The sequence below is a fragment of the Corythoichthys intestinalis genome, chromosome 3, assembly GCF_030265065.1.
Source record: "Corythoichthys intestinalis isolate RoL2023-P3 chromosome 3, ASM3026506v1, whole genome shotgun sequence".
Lineage (NCBI taxonomy): Eukaryota > Metazoa > Chordata > Actinopteri > Syngnathiformes > Syngnathidae > Corythoichthys > Corythoichthys intestinalis.
Window position 1 is genome coordinate 21,375,042 of NC_080397.1, and position 18,188 is coordinate 21,393,229.

Below are 18,188 nucleotides of genomic sequence, written 5' to 3' on the forward strand. Positions count from 1 at the left end.
CTCTGTGTAGCCCGTCGGTGCCCTTCGTGTGGTCTGAAGGGTGTGAATATTCTTTCCAAGCAGCAAAGTCACTTCTGTGCAGTGCTCCTGTACTGGCTGCTCCTGATTTTTCGAAACCTTTTAGCCTCGAGGTCGATGCTAGCTCTGTCGGGGCTGGAGCGGTTTTGCTTCAAGATGACGGTGCTGGAGTTCTCCATCCTGTGTCCTACTTCTCTGCTAAATTTAATAAGCATCAGCTAAATTATTCCACCATTGAGAAGGAGACCCTTGCTATGCTGTTGGCCCTCCAGCACTTCTATGTTTATGTGTGTTCTACTCATTGTCCTGTTTATGTTTATACAGATCACAACCCCCTGGTGGTTTTGGCGAGGATGTCCAACCATAACCAACGGCTGATGCGCTGGGCATTGTTAGTACAGGGCTATAACCTTGTGATTAAACACAAGAAGGGTGTGAACAATGTTGTGGCTGATGCCTTGTCCAGGTCTGGTGACTAGTTGGCACTTGGGGGATAAGTGGGTTTATTTCATTTATTTTTTTTTTTTCCCCTAGGTGTGCCTGTTGCGGCCTCTGGTGGCTGCTTGGCTGCCTTTAGGGGGTGCTCCTGGGTTCTGGGCTTATGGGGTCGTGTTGGGACCGTTTGTTTTATGGGTGGGAGTGTTACGGCACTAGGCCGTAGTTCTGTCACTCTCCCTCGTTTTCTCTCCCCAGGTCGCCCAGCTGCTGCTAATTGTCATCAGCCCTGTATATAAGACTGGCCGGCCAGCCTGACGGCGCGCTGGATACTGCCTGCTGCCAGCTAAACAATTTGGGTTCAGTTATGTTTTTGTTAGTTATGTTGTCAATTATTTTTCTGTAACTACTTGCTTTTGCACATTTTGATTTTTGGTTGGAAATAAAATAGTTTTTTTTTTCTGTTTGCTACAACCCCCGCTCAGCGCCATCATTTGTACCACGCCCGGCCAAGTTTTTTTCTCCGTTATGGTGCCGTTGGCACATAACAATGGTGACAGGAGTCCTTAAATAATAAGTGCTCCTGATGCGTCACAGGTGTGTTGTGCAGCCCCGCCCATCTAGTTGATTCATGTGCTGAAATGAAAGGAAAATAACTGAGAAGGCACACAAACGTGGCAAGTTCTTTGGTCTTCTTTCTTTTCTCCATGCTTAATGTGGTACAAACAAGGACATAGGACAGAGGTTGAGTCAACTTTAATCCATTTTAACTGGCTTAATGTATGAGTTAGAGCTTAATGTGGTACAAACAAGGACATAGGACAGAGGTTGAGTCAACTTTAATCCATTTTAACTGGCTTAATGTGTGAGTTAGATATTTCCACCACCTGTTATGTGCCACAGCTAAGTAACAGGTGGTGTTAATTACACAAATTAGAGAAGCATCACATGATTTTTGGGTGTCAATACTTTTGTCTGGCACATTTTTGGAGTTTTGTGTAAAATGATAATGATTTGATTTTTTTGATTTTTTTCCATTCTGTTTTGTGTTTTTTCATTGCAAGCAAAATAAATTAAGGTATTACTACATAAGTATTTGTAATTGTGATCATTTTCTGGGAGAAATTGAGCATTATCTGACAGAATTGCAGGGGTGCCAATACTTTTGGCCAGCAGTGTATATCCAGTGGGGCAAATAAGTATTTAGTCAACCAACAATTGTGCAAGTTCTCCTACTTGAAAAGATTAGAGAAGCCTGTAATTGTCAACGTGGGTAAACCTCAACCATGAGAGACAGAATGTGGAGAAAAAAAACAACAGAAAATCACATTGTTTGATTTTTAAAGAGTTTATTTCCAAATTAGAGTGGAAAATAAGTATTTGGTCACCTACAAACAAGCAAGATTTCTGGCTGTCAAAGAGGTCTTCTAATGAGGCCCCACTCGTTACCTGCATTGATGGCACCTCTTTTAACTCATTATCGGTATAAAAGACACCTGTCCACAAACTCAGTCAGTCACACTCCAAACTCCACTATGGCCAAGACCAAAGAGCTGTCGAAGGACACCAGAGACAAAATTGTAGACCTGCACCAGGCTGGAAAGACTGAATCTGCAATATGTAAAACGCTTGGTGTAAAGAAATCAACTGTGGGAGCAATTATTAGAAAATGGAAGACATACGAGACCACTGATAATCTCCCTCGATGTAGGGCTCCATGCAAGATCTCACCCCGTGGCGTCAAAATGACAACAGGAACGGTGAGCAAAAATCCCAGAACCACATGGGGGGACCTCGTGAATGACCTACAGAGAGCTGGGACCACAGTAACAAAGGCTCCTATCAGTAACACAATGCGCCGCCAGGGACTCAAATCCAGCACTGCCAGACGTGTCCCCCTGCTGAAGAAAGTACATGTCCAGGCCCGTCTGCGGTTCGCTAGAGAGCATTTGGATGATCCAGAAAAGGACTGGGAGAATGTGTTATGGTCAAATGACACCAAAATAGAACTTTTTGGTAGAAACACAGGTTCTTGTGTTTGGAGGAGAAAGAATACTGAATTGCATCCGAAGAACAACATACCCACTGTAAAGCATGGGGGTTGAAACATCATGCTTTGGGGCCGTTTTTCTGCAAAGGGACCAGGACGACTGATCTGTCTAAAGCAGTGCTTCTCAATTATTTTTTGTTACGCCCCCCCCCAAGGAAGACGTAGATGTTTCGCGCCCCCCCAAATTCTGCCGCCACTGTAAATAGTATAATAGTAATATTATAGACAAATGATAAGTACGTCTCTGCCTCGTATTGTCATTTTTTTCTATGACAGAAAATAACAGAGATCAACTTATAAAGTATAACTTTATCAACATTGTTTTGTTTGTAACAGAAAAGACTTAACGCACATCAATTTGCCTGAATTGGAAAAAAAAAAAAAGTCACATCCAAACTGTAAAAATACACTCAAGGTACATTTTTAACATTTGATCATCAAAAATAAAATCAGTAAATAATAACAAATTCAAATTGATTAGAAACATTAACTCATGAGGACAATATGCCAAAAACTTTGACTGAAAAAACAAAACTGAATAGAAGGAGGGGGTGTCTTTGGACAAAAGGACAGTTTTTATTTTCGCTGCTCACAGTAGCGCCTCCAGTTTGCAATAGTGTGGGGTTATTTTCCACTGAGCATGCTAACAGTGTTATTGGCAATATTCGGCACGTTTTCGCTGAAAAACAACCAAGCGGCTTATCAATGAGATTGGGGTCTAATGTCTTTAAGTGGCGTCTTAATTGATTTGGCTTCCGGCTGTCCGCTATAATCATTTTTAGACACAGTAAACAGTGGTCTTTCCTCACCTACCACTGTATTAAATGTCAAAGCCAAAAGGCAAACGGCCCGAAAAAAGCGCATTCTCGGAGGCCGAGGGAGAACCGTAGGTGACGGCGGTCGTTGTGACAATCCCAAGCCAAAAATGGCACGTCTCGGGCGGACACGTGAGAACCGGAGAAGACTGCGCTGCGTGAGTCCGGCCGGATGCTGCCGGAAAACGGCTTTCGAAAACGGCGCACAGCTCTTCATATCTCTCGTCTGTGTGCTCTTGCTTACTTCAAAAATACTGCGCGCACTTTGAAAATGAGAGCGCCACTGCCACCCACTGAGTGGATGCGCAAGTACACTTTATTCTAGTATGGCAAAAAGAGAGAGAAAAAAAAAAAGCATGTTCCCCGAGGTCACATGCGCCACCCCTGGCATCGCTCTGCGCCCCCCTGGGGGGGCGCGCCCCACTATTTGAGAAGTACTGGTCTAAAGCAAAGAATCAATGGGGCCATGTATCGAGAGATTTTGAGTGAAAATCTCCTTCCATCAGCATGGGCATTGAAGATGAGACGTGGCTGGGTCTGCTGGGTCTTTCAGCATGACAATGATCCCAAACACACAGCCAGGGCAACAAAGGAGTGACTTGGTAAGAAGCATTTCAAGGTCCTGGAGTGGCCTAGCCATTCTCCAGATCTCAACCCCATAGAAAATCTGTGGAGGGAGCTGAAAGTCCGTGTTGCCCAACGACAGCCCCAAAACATCACTGCTCTTGAGGAGATCTGCATGGAGGAATGGGCCAAAAGACCAGCAACAGTGTGTGAAAAGCTTGTGAAGAGTTACAGAAAAAGTTTGGCCTCCGTTATTGACAACAAAGGGTACATAACAAAGTATTGAGATGAACTTTTGGTATTGACCAAATACTTATTTTCCACCATGATTTGCATATAAATTCTTTAAAAATCAAACAACTCGATTTTGTGGGGTTTTTTTTCCCACATTTTGTCTCTCATGGTTGAGGTTTACCCATGTTGACAATTACAGGCCTCTCTAATATTTTCAAGTGGGAGAACTTGCACAATTAGTGGTTGACTAAATACTTATTTGCCCCACTGTATATAGTTTCTTTTTTCAATACTGTCAAGGACCTGTTTTTTTTTTTTTTTCTTTTTTTTCTTTTTTACATATAGTGGTCACGTTAATAAAAAAAAAAAAGTTTTTTAAAAACTGGCGGAATGCAAAGCAGTTTTTGAAGTTCTTGTAGGCCAATTTCCCCAAGTTTTTTTTCCTTAAATGCTCTTAATTTCCTCATTAAAAGAGGAAGAAAGAACATCACTAAAAGCTTTTTTAACGAGAAACGACGTTTTCGCAAGTGTGACAAGAGCAATCGTCCAATCAGCACCTGTCTATTTTTTTTAAGGTTCCTCCCATGAAACGGGTCTCGGTTGAATCTTTCCCAGATTGACATGTGTAATAAATTCGAAGCACATTTATGGAACAGTCAATTTGGCGTGCCAAGGTACAATTTCTGATTAATCAGAGGAAGCTGGATGGAGGGAAATTTGAAGACACTGTAGATTATTTTTCTTTGAAAGCTATGGGGTATATTGTCACATGAAAAACACTTAACATTAATTACCTCAATAGACTTTTGTATAACAAAGTCTACAGTCACCTATTTTCTTTTTTTATTTTGTTAACTCGGTTAGGTTTGAGAATCAAAAAACAAAGGTCCGATTACTAATGTTTTATTTCATCACCCTTTGCCTGAGCTGCAGTGCAATCCACCTTTTGCTCACTACCAACCATCCCAACTACCTGCTTTCAAAGAACCAAGCTTAATCATCCTCAAGCTCATGACCTCCACCGAACTGCCTTATCTAATGATTAATTGCTTAAAATAGAGGTGAAATGCCAAAACACCCATCGTGGAAATAACGAAGACAAGCCAGCGAAGATAACAGATCCGGAAAGTTCCATATAGTTGAAATAATGAGCTGGTGAATGACAGCCAGATGGGAGGAATTTATCATCTCTCATGGAAAACATTTCATGACTATCCATTAAAGAAGTTACCATAAACGTTCCACATGAACATCACCTGCCAAGCAAAACCATCAGGTCAATCAGATAATGGTACTTTAATGACTCTAGAGTTCTTTTATATCCAATACCAAAGCTGTGGAATATTGCTTGGTTGGCAAAAGCTCTCCTCAGTTACTTTTCCTCTTATGACAGTTTACTTGAGTATAAAAGAGGGGGGGAAATTGAATGAAGATAAAAGTGATGACACGGTGAATGAGTGGTTATCGGGTTCGCCTCACAGTTCTGAGCTCAAGGATTCAATACCAGGCTTCAGCCTTCTTGTGCAGCATTTATTTGATCTTACCATGTCTGGGTGGGTTTTCTCCGGGTACTCCGGCTTCCTCCCACATCCCAAAAACATTCATAGTAGGCTGATTCAACACTTCAAATTCTCCATTGGCGTTACTGTAATTGTAAAAGGTCGCTACCTCCTGCCCAAAGTTAGCAGTGATCGGCTAAAGCACCCCTGCAACCATCGTAAAGACAAGCAGTACAGAAGATGAATAAATGAAAAGTGCTACGTTTGCAAATACTATGTTCCCTCAGCTGTAATGATTCACATTTCTAGACATATACAGTACGTAGAGGTACTCTACTCACAATTCACGTAATTTAATGAGATTTATTTGCTTGCAATAATTTTTAATCAATGTCGGTTGAGAATTTGTTTACAATTAATGTGTACGTATCAGCATACCTATTTTCCAACTCAAATGACATTATTAGATTCTGATATTTACCTAATTAGGTAAAACAAGGTAATGTTATTACAATTAAAAAATGAGCAAAGAGGAACAAGTTGAGATATGTTATATTTACAAACACACCAGACTGTCATGCTCACTTGTGTGAGGCTGAGCCTGACACAGACGCCACCACTGAGTTACTTTTTACCTCGATTAACTTGTACTGTGCTTCCCCCTGGCTTGAAACAGCCTTTTCTCTGCATCCTCCTTCTGTTTAGCCATTTTTTGGAGGGGATAGCTGAAAATAGACACCCATTCGGACTGCTCATGAATAATCAAGCCAACACCTACCAACTGCTAGCTGCGCTGTTGTGAGATAGCGGCAACTGTTGCATTGTGGGTAATGGAGCTTTTCGACTTTGCCTAACAAGAAAATCCCAATTATTTTCTCCCAAACCCGATTTTTGATATCCACTACGATTTTTTTCGGCAAAACAAAAATAAGGACAAAAAGAAAATATTCTGAATGTATTTGTTTAAACTTATTTTTTCTTTATCAGAACTGAAAGTGCCAGTGAATTTAACTCTGTTAATACACACAGAACAATCCCTTGGTGATTAAGAGCATTTACCGGTTTGACCCGAATAAAAGACGGTGTTTTTTGCATTGAAATAAGACTGAAAAAGCCATGTGTTTCCTTATTCAGATTTGATTCAAGACTACAGTTACAGTTAGACTTCACTTTGATGGTTAAGGCAATTATTGCAATTTTTTGTTTCATCACAATAGATTAGTTTACATTTCAAAAACCAGAAGCCATTCATTTACCAATGTGATTGCACTTTAGTTTACATATTTAAATGTTCAGATATTAAGATTTTAATGAGGCAAAATAACATGCTTTTTCTCTCAAATATATTGTTATAATAATTTGTTTCAGATGCACTGTAATTATTTTCTGAATAAAAATTAATTTGGTGTTCAAAAAGTATTTTTTTCAAACTTGAGTCTTGAAAAAGAGGGGGTCGTCTTATAATCAGGGCCGTTTTATATTCGGGCCAATACGGTATTTTATACAACTCCAGCTCTGTTCTTATTAAAGCGGTCATGAAGGAAGAAAGTGCATAAACCATTTGAAACAAAATCAAACATGAGAAAAGGTAGTCAGTCTGTCTGTAAACCAAATAGTCTGTCAGCAAGTCAGTCTGCCAACCCGTTCGCCAGCCAGTCAATGATGCCAGTCAGGTGAAGAAGGTAGGCAGCCAGGCTCAGGGTGATGTGCTGTCTTATTTCTCTCTGGTCTTACTCACATAAATTAATGATTAGTGCAAAAATGTCACTCGATAATAACAATATGCAAGGTGGAAATCACTTTGTCTAAACAAACATAAATATGAATCCTAGTGAAGGTAACACACAGAATGATCCTTTGGGTTTATGAGAACCTCATCTTTACAAAACACGTCATGTCAAACATTAATGGGCCAATGAACAATGTGCATGTAGATTTAATTTTCAAATGTAGACCTATGCATTTTGCCAAATTATATTGTATTAAAAAAAGAACTTGGCATGCTTTTAGTTACTGTAATCTAGTAGCATCCATCTTGACAGGAAAACAAGACAGAGGGACAGACACGCACACGCACAAACTTTCATACTCGTTGTATAGTGCAATATACACTCAGCCAGACGTGGTGCTATACAGTGGTACCTCTACTTACTAAATTAATTGGTTCTGGAAGTAGTTTCATAACCTGAAGATTCTGTAAGTAGAGACGCGTTTTCCATGTAAATGCCCTCATCCGTTCCAAGCCCCCCCCCCCCCCCCCCCCAAATTCAGACATAAATCTTTTATAATGCATAAAAATGCATCAAAACATGTAACAGATACATGTTACAATTAGATTATTGCACAATATTAATAAAATCGGAGTTGTGCATGATGAAAAAAAAAACAAGAATAAAAAATAAAAGTTAATACACTTACTGTATGTCCTGTCGGAGCACGAGGGGCTAATGAAGAGGACGATGGGATACACACATACATATACAGTAGAGGTCCCTCTTAGCCAGTTGGATGTAAGAATGCTAGGCAATAGCCAATGGCAGAGCAGCTATAAGTATGTTATGTTAAGTAAACTCTGGGAGATGCGAGTTCCATCCATAGTGTATTTTAGCATTTCTTATCCTGAAATGTATTTCGTAACATGAGGCAATATTTTCCCGTTAAGGCGTGTCTTAATCTGAAAAGTCTGTATGTAGAGACGATCGTAAGTAGAGGTACCATTGTATTACTGTCCGTCGTTGTATTTTACGTACATGAAAGTGTGCAGACGAAGTCAATGAAGTTTTGAACGTTTCAAGGCTGGATGTATTATTTGATAATCCACTGCAATCCTTCAACATATACAACAATAATTTAAGTATATAATGGGATAATACACTTACTCATGGCGTTATGCAATTTGTGTCCAAAGTTGGCTGGGCAAAAGTAGCAGAATCGCCAGTAGCTATCGTTGTTACTGTTGTTCATGTTTTATAAGCCGGGGCGCTCTCGTGGGAAGAAGCGGAAATGCAGAGGAAACTACGGCAGTTCAGATAAAAAATGGTGTGGTTTTGAAAATCAAACGTACCGATTTGAATGTTTTTAAAATCGTTTTAACTTGAAAAGTCTGTTTGGGTTCAAAATCGATTAATCGAACAGCCTTAGTGGGTAATGTAGTTTTGGCGTGTGCAGATCACTAGCGGGCGCCTGTAGCGTGCGGGACGTTTTAAATTTCATCCCGAGGGCTTATATACTTGATTCACGGGCCGGATGTGGTCTGAGGGTCTTGACTTTTGCTTATGTGATGTAGAGCTGTGATCCCCAACCACCGGGCCGGGGACCGGTACCAGTCCGTGGCATATTTGGTACCGGGCCGCAGAGAAATTTTAAATAATTTGTTAATGACCGCAATCTGGCCTGTGCCTCTTGACTAATCCGAGTAGAGATTTGTGTACGCCGCCCTCTATTGGTCGACTGCCATTACTAGGGTGTCTGCACACCCATTGACTAATCCTCATAGAGATTTGTGTACGTCGCCATCTCGTGGTTGGCCACCATTACTGGAGTGTTTGCACACGTATAGCAACCCAGCATCAGTAAATGCAAACAGTAATATTAGCCACTGTTGGATGTGTGCTGCGTGCAGCCATGTCTTTGGAGAGCTTTTTTACGGGGAAAAGGTCACCTGCTGAGCCAGAAGAGGAGCCTACAACCAAGTCCAGTCTGCATAATACGTGGCTAAAACCTACAAAGGGTAATGCGCTGAGACCATTGTACTTGGTGGCGAACTGTTTCGCTAATGCCAAGAAACTTTTCACGAATGGAGAAGAACTCATGATGCCTGTGACCAAGGATATTTACCGGCAAGTTTTAGGAGAGGCTGCTGTTAGAAAAGGTTGATTCAGCGTACTGTGATCCACATTTTCCCTGCACTTAATGTTAGTTTTTAGCCCTGTTGTGTTATTTTATATTTAATGTAATTTTCTGCCACACATTGCCGGTCTGTGGGAAAAAAAGGCCCACGTCACACCGGTCCGTGGAGCAAAAAAGGTAGGGGACCACTGATTTAGAGTGACCAAGAAACTGGGGAAAAAACAGCTTAAAGGCAAAAGGAAACAATACCCTCAAGGCAAGGAAAATGTTCTTATTGTTGTCGTTTATCAAGACTGATTACAAACCACTGGATCTTTAAAAATCCAAAGAATGAGTGTGAGGAGACAAGCTGTCAGTGTTTTAACCGCCAAATTAAATCCCTTTATATTGTGTTTTCCTTTTCAATGGATTTACAATGGTGTGACATGCAGGCGGGTCTTCCTAACGCTTGTCACGTATTCTTATGTACACACATGTAACACTGCGGCGTTGGACATTGTGCCAGCGTATTGTTGGGCATATTTGGCTTGGAGAAAAGAGTCTTGCACTCTTTTGATGGTATTCTTTCCAGCTATAAATGGAAGCCATTAGACAGGAGTAAGAAGAATGTGTTGCTTGGATGTCACGTAGCCCAACGCTGCAGTCAGACAGGGCATGCATACATGTAAGCTTTATTACTTAACGAACAATATGGTGAGCAACGAGTACACAGAGAACATAATGACTTTTTTATTGAGCAGCGGGACTGCAACATTGAAAGAAAACATCAGCTGTCACAAAAGGTTTTTTTTTTTAACCCTTGCTATTCCTGTGTTGTGTCGCTCTGGGAAAATGGAGCTTTTGACTGGAAGGCTGTTCCTTCAACTCCCTTGGCTCGGTACAGGAGGGCAGAGAGAAAAGAAAAGCGCTAGCACATTCCCATGTACCTTTGGTGGAAGTGACCCTGAGTGAGGCAATTAACACCAGGCCGGCCAAGTATAGGAATGCTCTGTGAACAACAGCGGGAGAACCTTGGCACCTGGAGGCGTGAACGTGTGGGACTAAATGTGGGTGAAGCAGGGCCTCTCTGAAAGGCAGTCATGCATGTTCTTCAGGCAAACCAGGCAGTATAAATAAAGGTTATTTTTTTGTTTTTATCACGGGAGCTCATGGCCACTGTTTTGGAGGCACCATTACATGAGTTTGAAATAGAACCATGAACATCCTGAAAAACATTGGATTTTCTCAAAAGTGTCTCATAAGACCAAACACACAAGGATAAATTCAACTAACCTTTGGAGATGACCGTGACCTGAATGAATGATAATCTACACAATACATTTTTTTTTAATAAACATTAATAAAGAATACAAAAAAACACCATGTATTTACAGTAAAATCAAAATGAAAAATAGATATTACATTATTAGGCAACTGATTTTTCAATATTAAATGTTTGGATAAGCAGAAATTAAAAAAAAAAAAAAAAAAAAAAGTTTCTTGACAAAATGGCAGCAGGTAATACCTTCCTTCTACTTTTTGACAGTTTTCTAGTGAAAGCTGGTGATTATTGTGTAACTAACTTTTAAAATCCTCTCTCTACAAGGTTACTCAAAGGGGAAACCATCGCTTTCACATGAGCAGCAGTTGGTTTCCTGATGTTTCGTCTGCCTTTCTGCATATTAGCCACCTTGGTCTCATAATGTTTCCAACATAAGCCATAAAGAAGCGCAGCAATGATCCTCATTATTGCACTAGTTAGAAAAAAGGGTGACGAGCATCATATGGCTTGTTAATTCGACACCTCTCGTTCATGGACAAGATGTGCTTGAACTGCAGTCTTTCAGCTTTAATTTGAAGCTATTTTCTGTACACCGCAAACAAATTGTATTTGTGCCTTCTATTTTCTAAGCAGCTACAACTGACGGGGAAAATAGCGATCATAAATCAGACTTCAATGTTTTCATAGTTGGTTGCAAATTCTTTACAGTTAAGACTGAAATGTTGAAAAATAATGTAATAGTAATAATATTAATAATATATATATATATATATATATATATATATATATATATATATATACATATTAGGGCTGTCAAAATTATCGCGTTAATTCGCGCGGTAATTCATTTTTTTAATTAATCACGTTAAAATATTTGACGCAATTAACGCACATGACAGTATTTTGCCTTTTGGTAAGTTTTACAGCAAGGTTTTTTGTGCTAACAGCGAACTCTTGTGGTCGCTTTGCGACATGGTTTATTGCTTTCTTGCCAGTTCAATATGGCTGCACGACGTCTCGGGCTGACGCCTACGTTGTAATGTTGTGCTTATATGATCCTTGGACAAGGTTTGTCCGTAAGTATGGTTGTTGTAAAGAATGTACATATTATGTTAGTAAGCGAAATGTTATATTTTTTGTATGAGACGCTTTTTGTTTATGTTTAGTGAACCTGTATAGCGTGCTAAGCTAACGTTGTTGCTGATGCAATGCTTGTGTACTTTTTTTTTGTAGTTTCACTACGGTCTAAAGAGGACAGTGGTTTGAGGCCATTTTATTAATAAATCAGATGAAAAAGAAAGAAGTCTGATTATTAAGGCGTTCACTAGCTGTCTAGCTTTGGAAAGACGCTTCGGAGTCAGGACAGCATAGACAGATTTAAATGACAGAAGAGTGAAATGCCCACTACAGTCCTTATGTACCGTATGTTGAATGTATATATCCATCTTGTGTCTTATCTTTCCATTCCAACAAATTATTTTACAGAATATATATATAATTTACAGAAAAATATGGCATATTTTATAGATGGTTTGAATTGCGGTTAATTGCGATTAATTGCGATTAATTAATTTTTAAGCTGTAATTAACTCGATTAAAATTTTTAATCGTTTGACAGCCCTAATATATATATATATATATATATATATATATATATATATATATATATATATATATATATATATATATATATATATATATATATATATATATATATATATATATATATATATAAACCCCCCTAATAGTGTGACTGGTATAAAATATAAAATGCATTATCCAAATCCTCTTCATAATGTATTTTTCTCTTAAAATAAGCAATAAATTGATTTTACTGCATAAAAACCCTTGATATACATTTTTGGTTGTTCTTAATGGTTAGGCTTGCACTAAAAGAATGACAAGCAAACCATGAATTCATATTAAAGACTACCTCAATTAGAATTTTAAATGTATCAAACACTCGCAGTCTTCTCAGTATTCACTGAGACAACATCACAAAATTCTACTAAACAAATTTGGAGTGATCATAAATCAGATGACATATAAAAAGTAAACAAATCTGTTGTTTTAATCACTTCAATTTTCCATGTATCCTGCAACAATGATATGCTAACATGTGGATTGCTCTTCAAGCATTGAACACAGGGTAATTTGACACTATGTAATTGCATGCTCAATCAGATTCAGGTCAAGTGAGTGACTTGGCCATTGCATAATCGCTCGTATGCTTTAACGGTATGCTTCGGTTCATTGTCCATCTGCACTGTGAGTTCTGAAGCATTTGGTTGAATATGAGTAAAGAAAAAAAAACTTTCGGGCGGGGGATAAATAGAGACTGCAGCTGAAACTATATTTTTATTGTGATGTATGATGTTCTGAAAATAAATAAATAAATAAATTAAAAATCAATAATTTTGGGGAGTCACCCTATCTTGCATCCTGCTGCAGTGCATAAAGTCAAGGGAATTTGTTGAAATGCCTTTAAAGGGTATTACAACACCTGGGGAAATGCTAACATTCCATCATTTATCCATAAACGCATGCCTTTTGGATTCATATCATGCCACTTCGTGTAATTACACACATCGCAACACCAAGAAAATAATAGAAATTTGGATCGATTGTCAAGCTAAAATGACCGGCGCCCGAGATCCCGGAAATCTAGCATATTGTGTACGTGACGTCACAACAAAGAAACACCCAGCTCAGTGCTTCGTACTGAATGGCGGCGATGATGGCGGACAATTTTGTTTCTAGTTGCAGCGACGAATCCGACGTAACGAACGTTCTTCTAATGGTGATGAGGAGAGTTATGAACCGTTCTTTGGTGTTTTGGGTTATCAGTTTCAGCCCAAACGAAAGCCAATGCAGCCTAATGAAAGAATCATTGAGGGGAGCAATCACACTGATGAAACACTGGCAACAGATCGTGTGGGAAACACCGAATGGTTTGTTTTGCATTTCTTTTTGTGAAGCTGATACACCGTGACCGCAAAATAAAGTAATGTATAGAATATTTATCATTTATTGTGCTATCATAGGTTATCGCTCTGCCAACAGACACAAATATCAATGGGATTAGAGGATTTGTTGCATATATTTTACGAGCGATAATTTATACATCTGTCCAGGCCTATTTCCAATGCGTGGTATGTTTTTTATTATAAAAGAGCACTCACTCTGGCCATTTCGAGCTTGGCTGCTCCCCTCCTTTGCTTAACCTGGGGTGGTGGGGTGGTCTCATCAGAGCCAGTCATCGTCCTCTTTCTTGATATCTCGGGACATTTAGGTGGCTGCGCGTGTATGGTGGGCACCGCATCTGCTTTCAGCAGCAATTTCTTAGCAAAACCTGATTTCATTTGTCCATAGTTCGAATAGCTTTCAGGTGTAAAACGCGCACCACACAAAACCGTGCCGGAGGCTGGGTCTGCAAAATTAGCCCTCTTAGCACGGACCAGCTTTACTCATTGTCTGCGTAGTCCAGTTCTTTTTCTCGCGTTCGGGAACTCATGGGTACTACATTGCGACAAATGGCTATTTGTACACCACATAGCATGACAGGTTTGAACCATTTTAGCGATTTTTTTGATAAAACACGAATGCAACTCTCTCGTCGATAAACAACGATGGCACCTGCCTCGACCTTTTGTTTCCTGGCTGTGATGTCAAAGCCCCATTCGGCTGTTTCCGGAATACTTTCGGAAATGTTCGTGATTTTCGATCTATTTTCGATAATTGCTCATGAATGTGATTTATTTTTTTTGTTAACTTTATTAATATTTGTTATCTTGCCACATAACTGTTCTATTGATATCTCACAGCCCCCTAGTATTATAATACCCTTTAAATTAAAGCTGAAAGTCTTAGCTAAAAAGGAAAAGCATTATTTTAATCTGAAATCTATTGGTGCAGGGTTTGGAGCCAAACGGATAAAAATTGTGTCCATGTCCTAATACTTATGAATCCGATTGTTTAATGTTGACGCTCTGAATCTCATATAGTGACGTCGCATATATGTCCAACTCTCTTAGCAGAGGATTCTGCCTAACCTTCAATCCCCGCCTAGGGAAATCACGCAAATCCTGTCCAGCCAGCAGGCCGTGAAATACACAACCCTGGAAACTGATGTGGGTGTTTGGGGGCGTCCAGAGAGGTGGTGAGTTGTGAGCTTTTGGTGATAGAAAAGGAGCAGGGAATTCTGAGAGGCAAATGAAAAGTGGAATGTGTGCGTGATTGTTGTGAAAGCAAGGAGCCCGGGTCGATTGGATGCTTGGAGTGGCGAGAGATGGAATTGAATGGGGATTAAACAGACAGTGGGACCGGAGAAAGGAAGGAAAGGGGGAGGCCGAGTTGCCTTTGAAAGGAGGTCCACTGGGGTGGGTGGGAGGCGCACGTTTGGCCTTGAGGCTGGAGCCCCGTCACGCCTCGCGTCCCAGCAAGCCACTTGGGCCTGTCGCTCCAGAGGGGAGTCGGCCCGACCTTTGTTACGCTGGGGAAGTGGGGAGTGACGAGGCATACCAGCATGTCTGACATGTCAGAGCAGTTGGCTGGGAGACCCCGACGCCACTCGGGTCTCGACCTGACCATCTGTAGCTCCTGAACAGGCTAGGATTGTTTTAATTGATGAAAACCACACGGAGGATGTAAGATTCAAGGAGCAGACAAAGAGTCGTCAGTGGAATCATATGTTCAATAAATGTGCGTCATGTTTTTCCAGTGAACATACGTGCCAAACACTGTCCTTGAGGGAACAAGATTATTAGGCAAATGAAAGACATCAAGCAAGTCATTTTCTTTACCGCTTGTCCTGTTCACGGTCACGAAGAGTTGTAGTCAGACTATCTATGACTTCAGGCAAAAGGGAGACTACAGTACACCCTGGAATTGATGCCAGTATATCACTAGGCACATACATAAATATACCTGTACAACATTACATTAATTGGCCACTTCTTCTAAGTATTTTGTTACGTTCGAAAATTTGAGTTACGAGCAAGCCAAAGTTACGCAGCTATTGAACTTTTGTTGTTCATTAAGTGAAAGAAACATAGACAACTACAAAATGAAAAACTTAGAAGAGGCATTACGCAGATGTTTATATTGATCAAACCACCCATCAAATGGACATTTCAATTTACTGGCCCATGTTCCTTAAAGACAAAAATGAACAAACGTTACAAACGCATATGCGTTACCAGACCAGTTTTCAGTGAAGAAAACTGATTGGATTGCCATAAAAGTAAAAATATTAACAGGTTTTACCACAGAATAAATTAATGTTGTGAGTCAAAATTTTGTATCTCTATTTGTGTTCTGTGGATAGAAAAAAAACAGCTAGATGTTGGAACGGATTTGCGTTTTGGTGGTTGAATAAAAAAAGAACAGTTTTTCTTGGGCTAAAAGAAAAAACAAATGATGGAAATATGATCAGATTAGATTTTTGCACTGCTCATATCGCTGCTTAGGTGTATTCTGTTCCCAAAACAAGTTCCCTTTAATGTCATTAAGCCAGAGGGGAAGTGATGAAATGGTGCAATTATGAAGCCATTAGGGCTATTCAGGAGAAGGCAGGTGTAAAATATCCAATCTGTGCACCTGCTGAATCCTCAATATGCTTTTCCTGGCGTTTCCTGTAGGGAGGCAACACCAAAAATATCGACAAAAACACAACATGCAATTCATCTATTCAGCATTCATCCAATTTCCTTGAGTAAGTTTGCACTCTAAACGTGTGATCAGCTCGTAATTCCAAACAAATGTGATAGACTCGATGTTTATAGAATTGTTGGGGAGGAGGCATCCCAAGACATTCCTTATTTGATACGGATGCAGTTAGGAATTTGCAAACATTCGAGAAGGGTTATGTGGGAATTCTTGAGTCATCTCCTGTTGGGCCGAAGATTCATTTTCATTTCCCAAACAGTTTGTGCATATGCATATTCATGAAACGCTTTGAAAAGCGATGGCGGTCAGCGGCGAAAATGGGTTAACACCCCCCTGCAGATATGGAGAAGAAAGGGAGGGAGGGGTACGTTGGATGATGAAATACTACCTCAAACCGACCTTTCCTTTCTAAAACAAAGATTTGCACAATTAACTACTTTTAAATGTCATCCGCCCGCCACATCTGCATATTGATGGTGAAGCTTGCATGGAAATGAGGCTGCTTGGAAAGATATCGTTTGTCTTCCTGTCCCAAAAGTCGAGATTTCGTCCACATTTTTGCCACAATGCAAATGAAAAAGTGTGGACATCCTTCTCTTCGTCAGTTCTTAATTAACCTCTGCCTTCAAGAAGCTAGTCCGAGCTCCGCCCTAAACGCTGCAATTAACTCCCTTTAGAGAGAGAGAAGAAAGACAATGAGCGGGGAAATGCGCAGTGTGAGGAATCACAGGAGCTTCATTATCCTTATGGCCACATTCTCACATTCTCTGCAGTCGACAGAGCTTATTGAGAGGATGTTAAAAATTGAGTGGATTAACAAATCTAATTTATTTTTCTCTTCATCAGGATGGATCGGAGCGCCGCTTAAGTTGGAGCCTCCAGTGAGGAGGCAAACCAGGCCTCAGTCTGTCATGTTCCAGTCCAATTTCCACATGGAGCTACCGGGAGGCAAAGTCATTCCCAAACTTCCATTCTCCAAAAACCATCTGATGTAATTCAAACACCCCCCGAGGGCCTGAACAGCACACGCTTCTTTAGAGTCCTGAATATCTTCTCTGGGTTAGCTCTTACAGTGTCACTTACAAAGTCAACCCATTAACATCGTCACTATTCCACACTCCACTTTGCCCGATGTAGAAACAACAAGAGCCAATACGCAGGAGGGAGAGTACCAGGGAGGCAAAATACCTCATTGTCCCCCAGGGAGTGGGGTGAGAACAGTATATGATGATGGGCAGGAAATATTTTTCCTTTATATGTTGCAATATTGAGGCTCTTGGAGCAGTGAGATGAGACTCACCCCCACACAAAATGTGATTGACATAATTTCCAAGAGAAATGAGGAATCTTTGTTGGGAGGGAGCAAGGGTGAAGCAGTGGAAGGAAGGCTGGGAGCTGCCAAAGGAAAGTTGAGTCAGTGTGGAGTGACGAGAATGAAGGGAAGTCTCGGCATATCGGACCCTCCGCAGTCGACCGATGGGACGACTATCGTAACAATGAAGGGCAGGAAGGTATGGAGGGAAAACAGATGCGTAGATATGGAATCACACATGAAAAGAAACATGAGCACTGTAGCTGAAACATATGTGAGGAAGAGTAATGTGTTGAACTCGCTGCTTTATTGGGAGGATCAAGTCTCATGCCTTCCAGCTCTACTAATTTGTGGACAAAGGTTCTGGGACAGGCAAACTGAGAGGCAGTGTGGAGGACTTTTCCACGCAGAAACAAAGATGACGTACTGTCTATTCAGTTACGCAATGTTGCAGCTTCTGAATGATCAAAGGGATGAAAGATCT